This window comes from Ranitomeya imitator, chromosome 1 (genome assembly GCF_032444005.1).
Source record: "Ranitomeya imitator isolate aRanImi1 chromosome 1, aRanImi1.pri, whole genome shotgun sequence".
Classification (NCBI taxonomy): Eukaryota; Metazoa; Chordata; class Amphibia; order Anura; family Dendrobatidae; genus Ranitomeya; species Ranitomeya imitator.
In genome coordinates this window covers 45,065,152-45,082,789 of record NC_091282.1, presented here as the reverse complement: position 1 = coordinate 45,082,789, position 17,638 = coordinate 45,065,152, and the positions used below count along the sequence as shown (strand labels likewise).

Below are 17,638 nucleotides of genomic sequence, written 5' to 3'. Positions count from 1 at the left end.
TGCCCTGTAGCAGTGGCAAGTGGGATGATAGTTGGGAGGGGGTTGATGTCACCTTTATATTGTCAGGTGACATCAATCCCCGAGGTTAGTAATGGAGAGGCGTCAATAAGACGTCCCCATTACTAACCCCATAGTCACATTGTAAGAAAACACAGACTCCCAGGAAAAAGTCCTTTAACCCCTTACTGACTTCGGACGGGATAGTACGTCCGAGGTCAGCTCCCCTGCTTTGATGCAGGGCTCCGCGGTGAGCCCGCATCAAAGCCGGGACATGTCAGCTGTTTTGAACAGCTGACATGTGCCCGCAATAGCGGCAGGTGAAATCGCGATTCACCCGCCGCTATTAACTAGTTAAATGCCGATGTCAAACGCAGACAGTGGCATTTAACTACCGCATCCGGCCGGGCGGCCGGATATGAGCGCATCGCCGACCCCCGTCACATGATCAGGGGTCGGCGATGCTTCTCCATTGTAACCATAGAGGTCCTTGAGACCTCTATGGTTACTGATCGCCAGTAGCTGTGAGCGCCACCCTGTGGTCGGTGCTCACAGCACACCTGATTTTCTACTACACAGCAGCGAACAGCAGATCGCTGCTATGTAGCAGAGGTGATTGCGTTGTGCCAGCTTCTAGCCTCCCATGGAGGCTATTGAAGCATGGCAAAAGTTAAAAAAAAAAGTTACAAAAAATGTGAAAAAAATAAAAAAAATATAAAAGTTTAAATCACCCCCCTTTCGCCCCAATCAAAATAAATCAATAAAAAAATAAAAAAACTACACATATTTGGTATCGCCGCGTTCAGAATCGCCCGATCTATCAATAAAAAAAAAGCATTAACCTGATCGCTAAACGGCGTAACAAGAAAAAAAATCGAAACTCCAGAATTACGTTTTTTTGGTCGCCGCGACATTGCATTAAAATGCAATAACGGGCGATCAAATGAACATATCTGCACCGAATTGGAATCATTAAAAACGCCAGCTCGGCACGCAAAAAATAAGCCCTCAACCGACCCCAGATCATGAAAAATGGAGACGCTACGAGTATCGGAAAATGGCGCAATTTTTTTTTTTCTAGCAAAGTTTGGAATTTTTTTTCACCACTTAGATAAAAAATAACCTAGTCATGTTAGGTGTCTATGAACTCGTAGTGACCTGGAGAATCATAATGGCAGGTCAGTTTTAGCATTTAGTGAACCTAGCAAAAAAGCGAAACAAAACAAGTGTGGGACTGCACTTTTTTTGCAATTTCACTGCACTTGGAATTTTTTTCCCGTTTTCTAGTACACGACATGGTAAAACCAATGATGTCGTTCAAAAGTACAACTCGTCCCGCAAAAAATAAGCCCTCACATGGCCAAATTGACGGAAAAATAAAAAAGTTATGGCTCTGGGAAGTAGGGGAGTGAAAAACGAACACGGAAAAATGGAAAATCCCAAGGTCATGAAGGGGTTAATTGAAAGAATGACACAGACTCCTTTAATAATAAACCGTTCTTATGACCTCGCCCATTCCCCCGATGCCCTCGTCATCTGCAAAAGAGTTCAAAAAGAAACAAACCACAATATTCCTCATCTTTCCGCAGAGATGCTGCTAATCCAATTGTCCCAGGTTGGGTCTAGCTCTGCTACATCTAGATGGCAGGCTGCATGGTTGCATGATGTGACCATACAGCCTGTCATCCAGCAGATAGGCTACGTTCACATTAGCGTTACGCTAATGTGCGTCGCTGTTGCGTCGGCGACGCAGCGGCGACGCAGCGGCGACGCGCCCCTATGTTTAACATAGGGGACGCGTGCGTTGTTTTGGTGGCGTTTTTCGCCACGTGCGTCGTTTCCGACGCTAGCGTCGGACGCAAGAAAACGCTACATGTAGCATTTTCTGTGCGTCCGATTTTCGTCAAAAACGACGCATGCGTCGCAAAACGCGCGCGTTTTTGCGCACGTTTGCGCGCGTTTTTCCGTGCGTCGCCGCTGCGTCGCCGACGCAACGGCGACGCGACGCTAATGTGAACGTAGACATACTGAGCACCATGTGCTCCTTGTCTTCCTGTGAAGTCCTGGGGGCACCGCGACCTTCAGAAAATTTCTCCTGCTTGCGATGCCATCTGATAGGTCCTGGGAGTTCGCAGCCAATGAACTCACTTCACCTTTCTGACGTCAGCGCAAGCACCGTGGGAATTTTTTTACACGCACACCGAATACGCCCTAGAAAATAAACGCTGATGTGTGCTGCCCCATAGATTAACACTGGGCCGAGTGCTATGTGATGTTTTCTCGCATAGCCACTCGCCCGTATCCTACAGTAGTGTGACCCCGGCCTTATACAGACATCCCTGGCTATAGAACATTTTGGTAAGTAGGGCTGGTGTACATTGTGGGTTTAGGTATTCATCCTTATGGTTTCTGCATTTACGGACGCTGAGGCCACATTCGCACGGTCAGTATTTGGTCAGTATTTTGCATCAGCATTTGTAGCCAAAACCAGGAGTGGAACAATCAGAGGAAAAGTATAATAGAAACACATCACCACTTCTGTATGTATCACCCACTCCTGTTTTTGGCTGATGTAAAATACTGACCAAATACTGAACATGTGAACGTGGCCTATTCATGTAGATTCGTGTAGATGTATTTGCAGGTACTTCTGAAAAAAGCTTTCATGAACAGCTGTGACTTATCTCATGTCTTGATTTTATTGGAAGAGTCGTGTCCTCATTTTATATCATTCCATTATAAGCCGAGAATTATATCTTTAAACTATACAATGTTCTCCGGAGATGCCCACGCCCTTCTACGTTGCATTTTGAGAATTCCAGTCAGACCTGTTCGTCAACTCTACACCTAAGGCTTTTTTTTCTCTCATTTCCCCATAGGCGAATTAGCGAAATTTTTTTCACCAGATATGTGGTGATAGGTGTAAATGCCAAACATTGTTTACACTGAAGATCAGCATTTCTCACTTTATAGTTTATATCCGCTCTCTTTATATTCTATAGGTTTAGGATTTCTGCAACAACAGGTCGAAATAGCTAAGCGTAAATGTCATTTTCAAGATACGTTTAAAGGGAATCAATGGGACTTATGCTGGTAGTGTTCTTTTTTTAAAACCTTTTAATTTTTAATAATGTGGTTCCTTCAACCTTATTGTGCTTTACTATTTAACATACTAAACAACAGTATAAAAAGGTTATGTTACCATTCTATATTGTAATCCCATCGACTAGTTTCATTCGGAGTGTTGCTGCCTTCTTATGATTGGGCTACGTCATACAGGGGGGAAGAAGGACACACCCCCTGTGATAGTAACTCATGCAGGGAGAACAAGTACACGCCCCCAGTGATAGTAACTCATACAGGGAGAAGTACATGCCCCCAGTGATAGCAACTCATACAGGGAAAAGATGTACACACCCCCAGTGATAGTAGCTCATACAGGGAAAAGAAGTACACTCCCCCAGAGATAGCAACTCATACAGGGAGAAGAAGTACATGCCCCCAGTGATAGCAATTCATACATGGAGAAGTACATGCCCCCAGTGATAGCAACTCATACAGGGAGAAGAAGTACATACCCCCCAGTGATAGCAACTCATACAGGGAGAAGACGTACATGCCCCCAGTGATAGCAACTCATACAGGGAGAAGACGTACATGCCCCCAGTGATAGCAACTCATACAGGGAGAAGAAGTACATGCCCCCAGTGATAGCAACTCATACAGGGAGAAGAAGTACACGCCCCCAGTGATAGCAACTCATACAGGAAGAAGAAGTACACGCCCCCCAGTGATAGCAACTCATACAGGGAGAAGAAGTACACACCCCCAGTGATAGTAACTCATACAGGGAGAAGAAAGACACACCCCCAGTGAGAGTAACTCATGCAGGGAGAAGTACATGCCCCCAGTGATAGCAATTCATACAGGGAGAAGAAGTACACCCTGTTATGATACGGTGATTTAGGAGCAACATGGGACGAGCTCTGAAGGAAGTGGTAACTGTACTGACCGCAGTCCCTAAGCTCAATACAACGCTAGAAGTAGCCGTGGAATGCTCCTAACTCTCCCTAGGCATCTCGTCACAGCCTAAGAGCTAACTACCCCTAAAGATAGAAGCAGGAAAGCAATCTTGCCTCAGAGAAAATCCCCAAAGGATAGATTAGCCCCCCACAAATAATGACTGTGAGTGGAGAGGGAAAAGACATACACAGAATGAAACCAGGATGAGCACAGGAGGCCAGTCTAGCTTGATAGATAGGACAGGATGGAATACTGTGCGGTCAGTATAAAACACTACAAAAATCCACGCAGAGTTTACTAAAAATCTCCACACCTGACTAAAGGTGTGGAGGGTAAATCTGCTTCCCAGAGCTTCCAGCGAGACAGAATTAATTCATACTGATAACGCTGGACAAACATAGAAGCACAGAACGGATAAGTCCACAAACTGTGAACAGAAAAAAGCAAGCAAAAACTTAGCTTTGCAGAACTGTCAGGAAAACAGGGCACTCCAAAGAGATGTGAATCCAACCAGGAACATTTACAAGTGGCACTGGCTGAAGGACAGAACCAGGCATAAATAGCCGAGCAGAAAAGACGATCAGTGGAAGCAGCTGAAGACAGCTAACTCCAAGGAGCAGCCATACCACTTGAAACCACAAGAGGGAGCCCAAGAGCAGAACTCACAAAAGTGCCACTTACAACCACTGGAGGGAGCCCAAGAGCGGAATTCACAACAACACCCCCCAGTGATAGCAACTCATACAGGGAGAAGAAGTACACCCCCCAGTGATAGCAACTCATACAGGGAGAAGTACACGCCCCCAGTGATAGTAACTCACGCAGGGAGAAGAAGTACATGCCCCCAGTGATAGCAATTCATACAGGGAGAAGTACACCCCCCCAGTGATAGCAACTCATACAGGGAGAAGAAGTACATGCCCCCAGTGATAGCAATTCATACAGGGAGAAGTACACCCCCCCAGTGATAGTAACTCATACAGGGAGAAGTACATGCCCCCAGTGATAGCAACTCATACAGGGAGAAGAAGTACACACCCCCAGTGATAGTAACTCATACAGGGAGAAGAAGTACACCCCCCCAGTGATAGCAACTCATACAGGGAGAAGTACATGCCCCCAGTGATAGCAACTCATACAGGGAGAAGAAGTACATGCCCCCAGTGATAGTAACTCATACAGAGAGAAGAAGTACATGCCCCCAGTGATAGCAACTCATACAGGGAGAAGAAGTACATGCCCCCAGTGATAGCAATTCATACAGAGAGAAGAAGTACATGCCCCCAGTGATAGCAACTCATACAGGGAGAAGAAGTACATGCCCCCAGTGATAGCAACTCATATAGAGAGAAGTACATGCCCCCAGTGATAGCAACTCATACAGAGAGAAGAAGTACATGCCCCCAGTGATAGAAACTCATACAGGGAGAAGAAGTACATGCCCCCAGTGATAGCAATTCATACAGGGAGAAGAAGTACACACCCCCAGTGATAGTAACTCATACAGGGAGAAGTACATGCCCCCAGTGATAGCAACTCATACAGGGAGAAGAAGTACATGCCCCCAGTGATAGTAACTCATACAGGGAGAAGTACATGCCCCCAGTGATAGCAACTCATACAGAGAGAAGAAGTACATGCCCCCAGTGATAGCAACTCATATAGAGAGAAGAAGTACATGCCCCCAGTGATAGCAACTCATATAGAGAGAAGAAGTACATGCCCCCAGTGATAGCAATTCATACAGGGAGAAGAAGTACACACCCCCAGTGATAGTAACTCATACAGGGAGAAGTACATGCCCCCAGTGATAGCAACTCATACAGGGAGAAGAAGTACATGCCCCCAGTGATAGTAACTCATACAGGGAGAAGTACATGCCCCCAGTGATAGCAACTCATACAGAGAGAAGAAGTACATGCCCCCAGTGATAGCAACTCATATAGAGAGAAGAAGTACATGCCCCCAGTGATAGCAACTCATACAGGGAGAAGAAGTACATGCCCCCAGTGATAGCAACTCATATAGAGAGAAGAAGTACATGCCCCCAGTGATAGCAACTCATACAGAGAGAAGAAGTACATGCCCCCAGTGATAGCAACTCATACAGGGAGAAGAAGTACATGCCCCCAGTGATAGCAATTCATACAGGGAGAAGAAGTACACACCCCCAGTGATAGTAACTCATACAGGGAGAGATACATGCCCCCAGTGATAGCAACTCATACAGGGAGAAGAAGTACATGCCCCCAGTGATAGTAACTCATACAGGGAGAAGTACATGATGCCCCCAGTGATAGCAACTCATACAGGGAGAAGAAGTACATGCCCCCAGTGATAGCAACTCATACAGGGAGAAGTACATGCCCCAGTGATAGTAACTCATACAGAGAGAAGAAGTACATGCCCCCAGTGATAGCAACTCATACAGAGAGAAGAAGTACATGCCCCCAGTGATAGCAACTCATACAGGGAGAAGAAGTACATGCCCCCAGTGATAGCAACTCATATAGAGAGAAGAAGTACATGCCCCCAGTGATTGCAACTCATACAGAGAGAAGAAGTACACGCCCCCAGTGATAGCAACTCATACAGGGAGAAGAAGTACATGCCCCCAGTGATAGTAACTCATACAGGGAGAGATACATGCCCCCAGTGATAGCAACTCATACAGGGAGAAGAAGTACATGCCCCCAGTGATAGTAACTCATACAGGGAGAGATACATGCCCCCAGTGATAGCAACTCATACAGGGAGAAGAAGTACATGCCCCCAGTGATAGTAACTCATACAGGGAGAAGTACATGATGCCCCCAGTGATAGCAACTCATACAGGGAGAAGAAGTACACCCCCCCCAGTGATAGTAACTCATACAGAGAGAAGAAGTACATGCCCCCAGTGATAGCAATTCATACAGGGAGAAGAAGTACACACCCCCAGTGATAGTAACTCATACAGGGAGAGATACATGCCCCCAGTGATAGCAACTCATACAGGGAGAAGAAGTACATGCCCCCAGTGATAGTAACTCATACAGGGAGAAGACGTACATGCCCCCAGTGATAGCAACTCATACAGGGAGAAGAAGTACACACCCCCAGTGATAGTAACTCATACAGGGAGAGATACATGCCCCCAGTGATAGCAACTCATACAGGGAGAAGAAGTACATGCCCCCAGTGATAGTAACTCATACAGGGAGCGATACATGCCCCCAGTGATAGCAACTCATACAGGGAGAAGAAGTACATGCCCCCAGTGATAGTAACTCATACAGGGAGAAGTACATGATGCCCCCAGTGATAGCAACTCATACAGGGAGAAGAAGTACACCCCCCCCAGTGATAGTAACTCATACAGAGAGAAGAAGTACATGCCCCCAGTGATAGCAATTCATACAGGGAGAAGAAGTACACACCCCCAGTGATAGTAACTCATACAGGGAGAGATACATGCCCCCAGTGATAGCAACTCATACAGGGAGAAGAAGTACATGCCCCCAGTGATAGTAACTCATACAGGGAGAAGACGTACATGCCCCCAGTGATAGCAACTCATACAGGGAGAAGAAGTACATGCCCCCAGTGATAATAACTCATACAGGGAGAGATACATGCCCCCAGTGATAGCAACTCATACAGGGAGAAGAAGTACATGCCCCCAGTGATAGTAACTCATACAGGGAGAAGTACATGATGCCCCCAGTGATAGCAACTCATACAGGGAGAAGAAGTACACCCCCCCCAGTGATAGTAACTCATACAGAGAGAAGAAGTACATGCCCCCAGTGATAGCAACTCATACAGGGAGAAGAAGTACACACCCCCAGTGATAGTAACTCATACAGGGAGAGATACATGCCCCCAGTGATAGCAACTCATACAGGGAGAAGAAGTACATGCCCCCAGTGATAGTAACTCATACAGGGAGAAGACGTACATGCCCCCAGTGATAGCAACTCATACAGGGAGAAGTACATGCCCCAGTGATAGTAACTCATACAGGGAGAAGAAGTACATGCCCCCAGTGATAATAACTCATACAGGGAGAAGAAGTACACCCCCCCCAGTGATAGTAACTCATACAGGGAGAAGAAGTACACACCCCCTGTGATAGCAACTCATACAGGGAGAAGAAGTACACGCCCCCAGTGATAGCAACTCATACAAGGAGAAGAAGTACACGCCCCCAGTGATAGCAACTCATACAAGGAGAAGAAGTACACGCCCCCAGTGATAGCAACTCATACAAGGAGAAGAAGTACACGCCCCCAGTGATAGCAACTCATACAAGGAGAAGAAGTACACACCCCCAGTGATAGCAACTCATACAGGGAGAAGAAGTATACACCCCCAGTGATAGCAACTCATACAGGGAGAAGAAGGGCACACCCCCACTGATAACAACTCATACAGGGAGAAGTATACATCTGCAGTGATAGCTATCTGATAATGGCCACTTGAACTTAGCCAAAATTAACCAATTAGGTACCTAATACCTTAATAGCTAATATGTCCGCAACTGAGAGGAGAATTTTTTTTTTTTAAGTTTTATTTCTCTTTGTAACCACTATTCCATCTTGTGTCCTGGTTCCAGATAAAAAAAAATTATTGAAAGGTCCTCTTTAAATGCAATCTAGGCACCCAAATAAACGATACCAATAGGCTCCTATTAAGATTGGTGTTTCATATGCGAGTCTTAATGAAGGTTGTGCAGGAATAAGATGAACTGAACTCATTACGAGGCATGCGCCATTTAATCAATGCATCTTATCAGTGGCGTGTATCTCCAGTTGCCGCGCCAGAAATGTCATCCAATCAGGGGGAAGTAAGAAACATTTGCAATTTTGATGACTTTGATGGGTGGACATAACCATGCCCTGCCCTGGCTCCTCCCAAGCTACACCCATTTTTTGGGGGAAGCTGCCAAAAATTGTCGCAAAAACTCCAAAAGTTGCAAAAATGTTGCAATTTTTTTTAAGTGTTTGACGTAAAAAGTTTGATGCATAGGGGCCAAAGCCTATAAAAAAAATTGCACGTTTAGTGACCTAATCGCTTTCGCAGTTCTGCAGAAACTGGAATTTAATCAGATATGCTAATTAGGCTGTTCCCTGCACTGTGGGCATGATGAATAGGCTTAGTACACTGGTTTTGCATGTCCCTGCCTCCCTCGGGTGATTTTCTGGATTTGTTTTCTCATTGTGACTCTCATAGTTGTGGTCTACCTATGATGACAATTACAGGCCTCTCTCATCTTTTTAAGTGGGAGAACTTGCACAATTGACCACTGAATAAATACTTTTTTACCTAACTCTATGTGTGTGTGTGTTTATATATATTATTTTTTTTTATGGCCTGTCTATATACAGAAGAATGATTAAACTTTTTCAAAAATATATCCTTTTATTCATTTTATTTATTTACCTTTTTTTATTTTACGTTATACATATGTTTTTATTTATTCTATGCACAGAAGAATTATTAAAGAATATGATTAAACATTTTCAAAAATATATCCTTTTATTCATTTTATTTATCCTTTGTACTTTTCTTATTTTTTTATATTACTTTTATACATACAGAAAAATGATTAAAAATATGATTAAACATTTTCAAAAATATATTGTTTATTCATTTTATTTATTTGTTTTTTACTTTTCTTATTTTAGTTTTTTTCTCTATATATATTTATATAAAGCTGAGTGTATGTGTGTGTGCATGTATCAAGCCACACCCACTCCACATAGCCCTGCCCATTCCACATAGCCACACTCTCTCCACACGCAAAGCCCCATCCACACAGCCCACTTTGTTAGCGCACACTGGCGGAGACGCATTCACCTCAAAAGCCACCCTTCAAAACTCACTGGCTGCGATGTTCCAGCCTCTGCGAGCTACAATCAGGGCCGTCGCCTTCAGAGTATCAGTGCACGGCAGGCACAGGCCACATATAGCTCCGTCGTGTCTAGAATGGATTACACCAATGTGCTCATAACAGGAAGTTGCTGTGCTTGTGTGAGGGGATGAGAGGAGTGAGGTGAAAATAGTGGAGTGAGATGAAAATGAGAGGAGTGCGGGGAAAGTAGTGGAGTGGGGGGAAAGTAGTGGAGTGCGGGGAAAATAGGGGAGTTCGGGGAAAGTAGTGGAGTGCGGGGAAAGTAGTGGAGTGCGGGGAAAGTAGTGGAGTGCGGGGAAAGTAGTGGAGTGCGAGGAAAGTAGTGGAGTGCGGGGAAAGTAGTGGAGTGCGGGGAAAGTAGTGGAGTGCGGGGAAAGTAGTGGAGTGCGGGGAAAGTAGTGGAGTGCGGGGAAAGTAGTGGAGTGCGGGGAAAGTAGTGGAGTGCGGGGAAAGTAGTGGAGTGCGGGGAAAGTAGTGGAGTGCGGGGAAAGTAGTGGAGTGCGGGGAAAGTAGTGGAGTGCGGGGAAAGTAGTGGAGTGCGGGGAAAGTAGTGGAGTGCGGGGAAAGTAGTGGAGTGCGGGGAAAGTAGTGGAGTGCGGGGAAAATAGGGGAGTGCGGGGAAAATAGGGGAGTTCGGGGAAAGTAGTGGAGTTCGGGGAAAGTAGTGGAGTGCGGGGAAAGTAGTGGAGTGCGGGGAAAGTAGTGGAGTGCGGGGAAAGTAGTGGAGTGCGGGGAAAGTAGTGGAGTGCGGGGAAAGTAGTGGAGTGGGGGGAAAATAGTGGAGTGCGGGGAAAATGAGAGGTTTGAAGTGAAAAATAGTGGAGTGATTGGAAAATGACAGGTGTGAGGTAAAAATGAGAGGTGAGGGGGAAAATGAGAGATGTGAGGGGGAAAATGAGAGAAGTGAGGTGCTGCTGCAGTATGAGGCTGTGTATAGCGAAGAGTGAGGCGCTGCAGGTGGAGGCTGTGTGTAAGGCCACATTCACATGTTCAGTATTTGGTCAGTATTTTACCTCAGTATTTTTAAGCCAAAATCATGAGTGGGAGAAAAATACAGAAGTGGTGACGTGTTTCTAATATACTTTTCCTCTGATTGTTTTACTCCAAGTTTTAGCTTACAAATACTGAGGTAAAATTACTGACCAAATAACGTGTGAACGAGGTCTAAAGCAGAAAAGTGCGGTGCTGCTGAAGAAGTCGGCTGTGTGTACGATACGCTTTATTGCAATTAGTGCAATTTCTCTCGGGATCCAGTGTTTCCAATTGTATATGGAAGAGGAGTGTGAGGAGCTGCCGGAGGAGGCGAATATACAGGAGACAAGCTGTGCTTTATGTGCAATATAATCATTATAATTTGTTATAACTAACCACAGTTCGGTACTATGTCCGGGCTCTTCCGCTAGTATTATTATATTATATAGGTACGGTTAAGCATTTTTAAAAACCTCCCCTTTTATTCATTTTCTTTATCTTTTGCCTTGATGTGTAAATGTACTATTTTGTGCACGCGTACGGTGCTGTAGTAACTGATTTGGCGTTCTTACAGTTAAACTCCATTTTTCCCCGTACCACTTGTTATTTTTCCACGCTTTGTGTCTTGTTGCGTAGCGATATTTTTACACTCGCTCTCGCGTGGGCGCGTCCCCTTATGTCTAGTAAGGGGGCTCGTTCGTGATTTTGCTGGATGTGATTGAATCTGTTGAGATCTGTTCTCGCAATGGAGTAACCTTTCCGAGAATCCCGAGCTTAGAATAAAGGACGTAAAAGTTAGTTGCGTAGGCTCGGGCTCGCTGCAGAGTATGTACTTGGTTGTAATGTGGTTGAGTCACAAGAAAGATTTGCCCGAGGTGAGTTCCTCATATCCGTGTGGAGATTGCGAGGCACGCCTTCTCTTCATACACTCTGCTCGCACAGAAGACTCCACAAGACACAAGGGTGGTGCAAAAATATACAGGACTTGTTGACGGAGCACTGCAAACAGACCGGACTTTGAGAATCTGTAAGTTTTTACTTTTTATGCATTTTCTATAATTTTTTTTTTTTTTTTTGCATTTCTTTTAATCCTTATTTTATGCGTTTGCTATGATCGTGTACAGTCCTGCCATCAGCTTACTGCTCTGGATATAAAAGTTTTCTGGGGAACGTGCAGTAACCCGTCCATGCCGGGCGCAGGCCTCCGTATGTCCTGGCAGCAGGGACGGGCTTCTGATTTCTGCACGCCGCCTTGTGTTATGTTTGCAGCCTCTGACGTTGTAATGCCAGCAGGTGAAACATCTGAGGCCGCCGGCAAGCAGCTGGTAGACCCACCTGATGAAACCACATGTCCGGCGCCAAGACGGAGAAGCAGAAATCCAGCTGTGACCAAACATTTAAAGGCAAGATCGCCAGCCACCTGTGAGCTGCACAGGAGGTCCGACAATACTGATGCTGTGTTCATTCATCCATAGACTTTTTTTTTATTGCCCGCGTCATTATTATTTTTTATTTTGTAGAGGCACGGTAGAATATAATTTTTATGTTCCCTATTCAGCAATTTGACTTACCTCCATAGGTGATCTTTTTACATATTTTCATATTTTAAAGGGTAAAGTTTCTCCTTATCGAGAGTGGCAATTTGGCATAGGGAGACTTTAACTATAGGACAAGGGTGGGCAATTAATTTTCCTTAGGGTCCCCATGAGGGACCGTGACTGTTGTGGAGGCCGAACCAATAGGCTGAAATTAATTTTGCTCAATATTAATATTAACATATTAATTATAGTTTTATATTAATATTGAGCAATATTAAGTATGCTGACATCCCCCAAATACTGTATGAGCCCACACAAGGCCCCTTATATACAGTATGAGCCCCTACATAGCCTCCTATATACCGTATGAACACACAGCCTCTTATATACAATATGAGCCCCTACATAGCCCCTATATACAGTATGAGCCCCTACATAGCCTCCTATATACCGTATGAACACACAGCCTCTTATATACAATATGAGCCCCTACATAGCCTCCTATATACCGTATGAACACACAGCCTCTTATATACAATATGAGCCCCTACATAGCCCCTATATACAGTATGAGCACCTACATAGCCTCCTATATACCGTATGAACACACAGCCTCTTATATACAATATGAGCCCCTACATAGCCTCCCATACACAGTATGAGCCCCTACATAGCCTCCTATATACCGTATGAACATAAAGCCTCTTATATACAATATGAGTCCCTACATAGCCTCCTATATACAGTATGAACCCCACACAGCCTCCTGTATACAGTGTGAGCAGGTACATAGTTTCCCTATATACAATATGAGCCCCTACATAGCCTCCTATATACAGTATGAACCCCCACACAGCCTCCTGTATACAGTGTGAGCACGTACATAGTTTCCCTATATACAGCGTGTGCCCCCACATAGCCTCCTATATACATTATGGGCCCCCACATAGCCTCCTATATAAGGTATGATCCCCCACATAGCCTCCTATATAAGGTATGATCCCCCACATAACTCCCTCACTTCCCCCACTACTCTGCTCCGGTGTACTAACTTTCCATACAGCAGGCACAATGTAATGACGTCATCATGTCTCCTGTCTCGCACGTTGATTGGTGGAAGGAGATGGCGGCTCTGTCTTCCACCATTCTATTCACCGCTGTCAGTATCCTCAGGATACATCGGGAAGCAGCGGTGGATGGGCGAGGTGACTGTTTTCAGCCCTTCGGCTGTCTCAATCCACAGACCAAACTGGAACTGCCGGATGTGGCCAGCGGTCATGTTCTCCTGGGAATGAAAACCAAGTCCACCTATCCACAGAATAAGTGATAACAGGACCCCATCGGGTATACAAGTGACTTGTCCTGCCGATCAATGTGGGTCCCACCGATCAGTGCGGGTCCCACCGATCAGTGCGGGTCCCACCGATCAGTGCGGGTCCCACCGATCAGTGCGGGTCCCACCGATCAGTGCGGGTCCCACCTATCAGTGATGGTCCCACCGATCAGTGCGGGTCCCACCGATCAGTGCGGGTCCCACCGATCAGTGCGGGTCCCACCGATCAGTGCGGGTCCCACCGATCAGTGCGGGTCCCACCGATCAGTGATGGTCCCGCCGATCAGTGCGGGTCCCACCTATCAGTGATGGTCCCACCGATCAGTGCGGGTCCCACCGATCAGTGCGGGTCCCACCGATCAGTGATGGTCCCGCCGATCAGTGCAGGTCCCACCTATCAGTGATGGTCCCACCGATCAGTGCGGGTCCCACCGATCAGTGCGGGTCTCTGCTATTGGGCACTCACCACCCTGTAAGTTACCACCTGTCATGTGACTGGGTGATAAATTGTGGTCACCGGAGAACTCCTGTAAATATCTAATATCTTCAGAGACGAAGATGACAGGAGCTCAAGTGGCAAACTTAAAAGTCTTAGGATAGGAAGCCAAACCAGAAACTCTGTCAGTAGACCCGCATTGGGGTCGATATTGAGTTTTAGGGTTGCCATCTCTAATAGGAGGCACTGGAGTCCATGTCCATATCTCAGAACACACACCAAAGATATGGACACACCATGATACACAAATGTCGTATCCCCTTGACCTAAAAACACACCCCAGATGCCCTGATAGGGTGCTCACTTAGCCCCCCATCTGTCTGTCCAATAGTATGCATACATGTCACATGTCAGCCATAACTTGTCTTTTCATATAAGTTGCACTTTTCTCATCCATTGAATGTTTGTATATTTTATGTATAAAGTTGCTACATATGGATTCTAGCTACACAAGTGACCCCCACCTTGATTATTTTTGGATGTGTGGTCAGAAATCTAAGACCGCTGTGATTTGCCTTTTATTACTTGTTTGTTTACATTTTTCATTTGTTTTAACTATACAGTGTAAAAACAGAAAGATTCTGTTCTCTGGAAACCATCAACAAGCATGATATCTACTGCTGCTGACAGATGTTATTTTGCTTTTTAAAATGGCATGATTAGTGCTAGGGATTATATTATGTGTGCTACTGAGCAAAATCAGACTCACAGTAAGATAGCACCATTACTGTGCCCCCATTCATAGTACCATTACTGTGCCCCCATTCATCGCACCATTACTGTGCCCCCATTCATAGCACCATTACTGTGCCCCCATTCATAGCACCATTACTGTGCCCCCATTCATCGCACCATTACTGTGCCCCCATTCATAGCACCATTACTGTGCCCCCATTCATAGCACCATTACTGTGCCCCCATTCATAGCACCATTACTGTGCCCCCATTCATAGCACCATTACTGTGCCCCCATTCATAGCACCATTACTGTGCCCCATTCATAGCACCATTACTGTGCCCCCATTCATCGCACCATTACTGTGCCCCCATTCATAGCACCATTACTGTGCCCCCATTCATAGCACCATTACTGTGCCCCCATTCATCGCACCATTACTGTGCCCCCATTCATAGCACCATTACTGTGCCCCCATTCATAGCACCATTACTGTGCCCCCATTCATAGCACCATTACTGTGCCCCCATTCATAGCACCATTACTGTGCCCCCATTCATAGCACCATTACTGTGCCCCATTCATAGCACCATTACTGTGCCCCCATTCATAGCACCATTACTGTGCCCCCATTCATAGCACCATTACTGTGCCCCCATTCATAGTACCATTACTGTGCCCCCATTCATAGCACCATTACTGTGCCCCCATTCATAGTACCATTACTGTGCCCCCATTCATAGCACCATTACTGTGCCCCCATTCATCGCACCATTACTGTGCCCCCATTCATAGCACCATTACTGTGCCCCCATTCATAGCACCATTACTTTGCCCCCATTCATAGCACAATTACTGCGTCCCCATTCATAGCACCATTACTGCGCCCCCATTCATAGCACCATTACTGTGCCCCCATTCATAGCACCATTACTGTGCCCCCATTCATAGCACAATTACTGCGCCCCCATTCATAGCACCATTACTGCGCCCCCATTCATAGCACCATTACTGCGCCCCCATTCATAGCACCATTACTGTGCTCCCATTCATAGCACCATTACTGCGCCCCCATTCATAGCACCATTACTGTGCTCCCATTCATAGCACCATTACTGCGCCCCCATTCATAGCACCATTACTGCGCCCTTATTCATAGCACCATTACTGCGCCCCCATTAATAGCACCATTACTGCGCCCCCATTAATAGCACCATTACTGCGCCCCCATTCATAGCACCATTACTGCGCCCCCATTCATAGCACCATTACTGCGCCCCCATTCATAGCACCATTACGGTGCCCCCATTCATAGCACCATTACTGTGCCCCCATTCATAGCACCATTACTGTGCCCCCATTCATAGCACCATTACTGTGTCCCCATTCATAGCACCATTACGGTGCCCCCATTCATAGCACCATTACTGTGCCCCCATTCATCGCACCATTACTGTGCCCCCATTCATAGCACCATTACTGTGCCCCCATTCATAGCACCATTACTGTGCCCCCATTCATAGCACCATTACTGTGCTCCATTCATAGCACCATTACTGCGCTCCCATTCATAGCACCATTACTGCGCCCCCATTCATAGCACCATTACTGTGCCCCATTCATAGCACAATTACTGTGCCCCATTCATAGCACCATTACTGTGCCCCCATTCATAGCACCATTACTGTGCCCCCATTCATAGCACCATTACTGTGCCCCCATTCATAGCACCATTACTGTGCCCCCATTCATAGCACCATTACTGTGTCCCCATTCATAGCACCATTACGGTGCCCCCATTCATAGCACAATTACTGTGCCCCCATTCATAGCACCATTACTGTGTCCCCATTCATAGCACCATTACTGCGCCCCCATTCATAGTACCATTACTGCGCCCCCATTCATAGTACCATTACTGCGCCCCCATTCATAGTACCATTACTGTGCCCCCATTCATAGTACCATTACGGTGCCCCCATTCATAGCACAATTACTGCGCCCCCATTCATAGTACCATTACTGCGCCCCCATTCATAGTACCATTACTGTGCCCCCATTCATAGCACCATTACTGTGCCCCCATTCATAGCACCATTACTGCGCCCCCATTCATAGTACCATTACTGCGCCCCCATTCATAGTACCATTACTGTGCCCCCATTCATAGCACCATTACTGCGCCCCCATTCATAGCACCATTACTGCGCCCCCATTCATAGCACCATTACTGTGCCCCCATTCATAGCACCATTACTGCGCCCCCATTCATAGCACCATTACTGTGCCCCCATTCATAGCACCATTACTGCGCCCCCATTCATAGTACCATTACTGCGCCCCCATTCATAGTACCATTACTGTGCCCCCATTCATAGCACCATTACTGCGCCCCCATTCATAGCACCATTACTGCGCCCCCATTCATAGCACCATTACTGTGCCCCCATTCATAGCACCATTACTGCGCCCCCATTCATAGCACCATTACTGTGCCCCCATTCATAGCACCATTACTGCGCCCCCATTCATAGCACCATTACTGTGCTCCCATTCATAGTACCATTACTTTGCCCCCATTCATAGCACCATTACTGCGCCCCCATTCATAGCACCATTACTGCGCCCCCATTCATAGCACCATTACTGTGTCCCCATTCATAGCACCATTACTGTGCCCCCATTCATAGCACCATTACTGTGCCCC

The 17,638-nt window shown here is 46.2% G+C and overlaps 1 protein-coding gene across 4 annotated transcripts in view; it reads left to right on the top strand.

Annotated features, from left to right (window-relative positions):
* Positions 1-17,638, top strand: part of RAB27B (RAB27B, member RAS oncogene family) — a 267,644-nt gene that overhangs the window by 183,015 nt on the left and 66,991 nt on the right. Inside the window, exon 1 of one of the 4 annotated variants that reach the window (XM_069746027.1) lies at positions 11,584-11,915. The exons of the other annotated variants lie outside the window; for them this stretch is intronic. The gene's annotated coding sequence lies outside the window, so the exon portion shown is untranslated. Of the gene's footprint in view, positions 1-11,583; positions 11,916-17,638 lie in introns of those variants that run through there. 4 annotated transcript variants of the gene reach the window in all.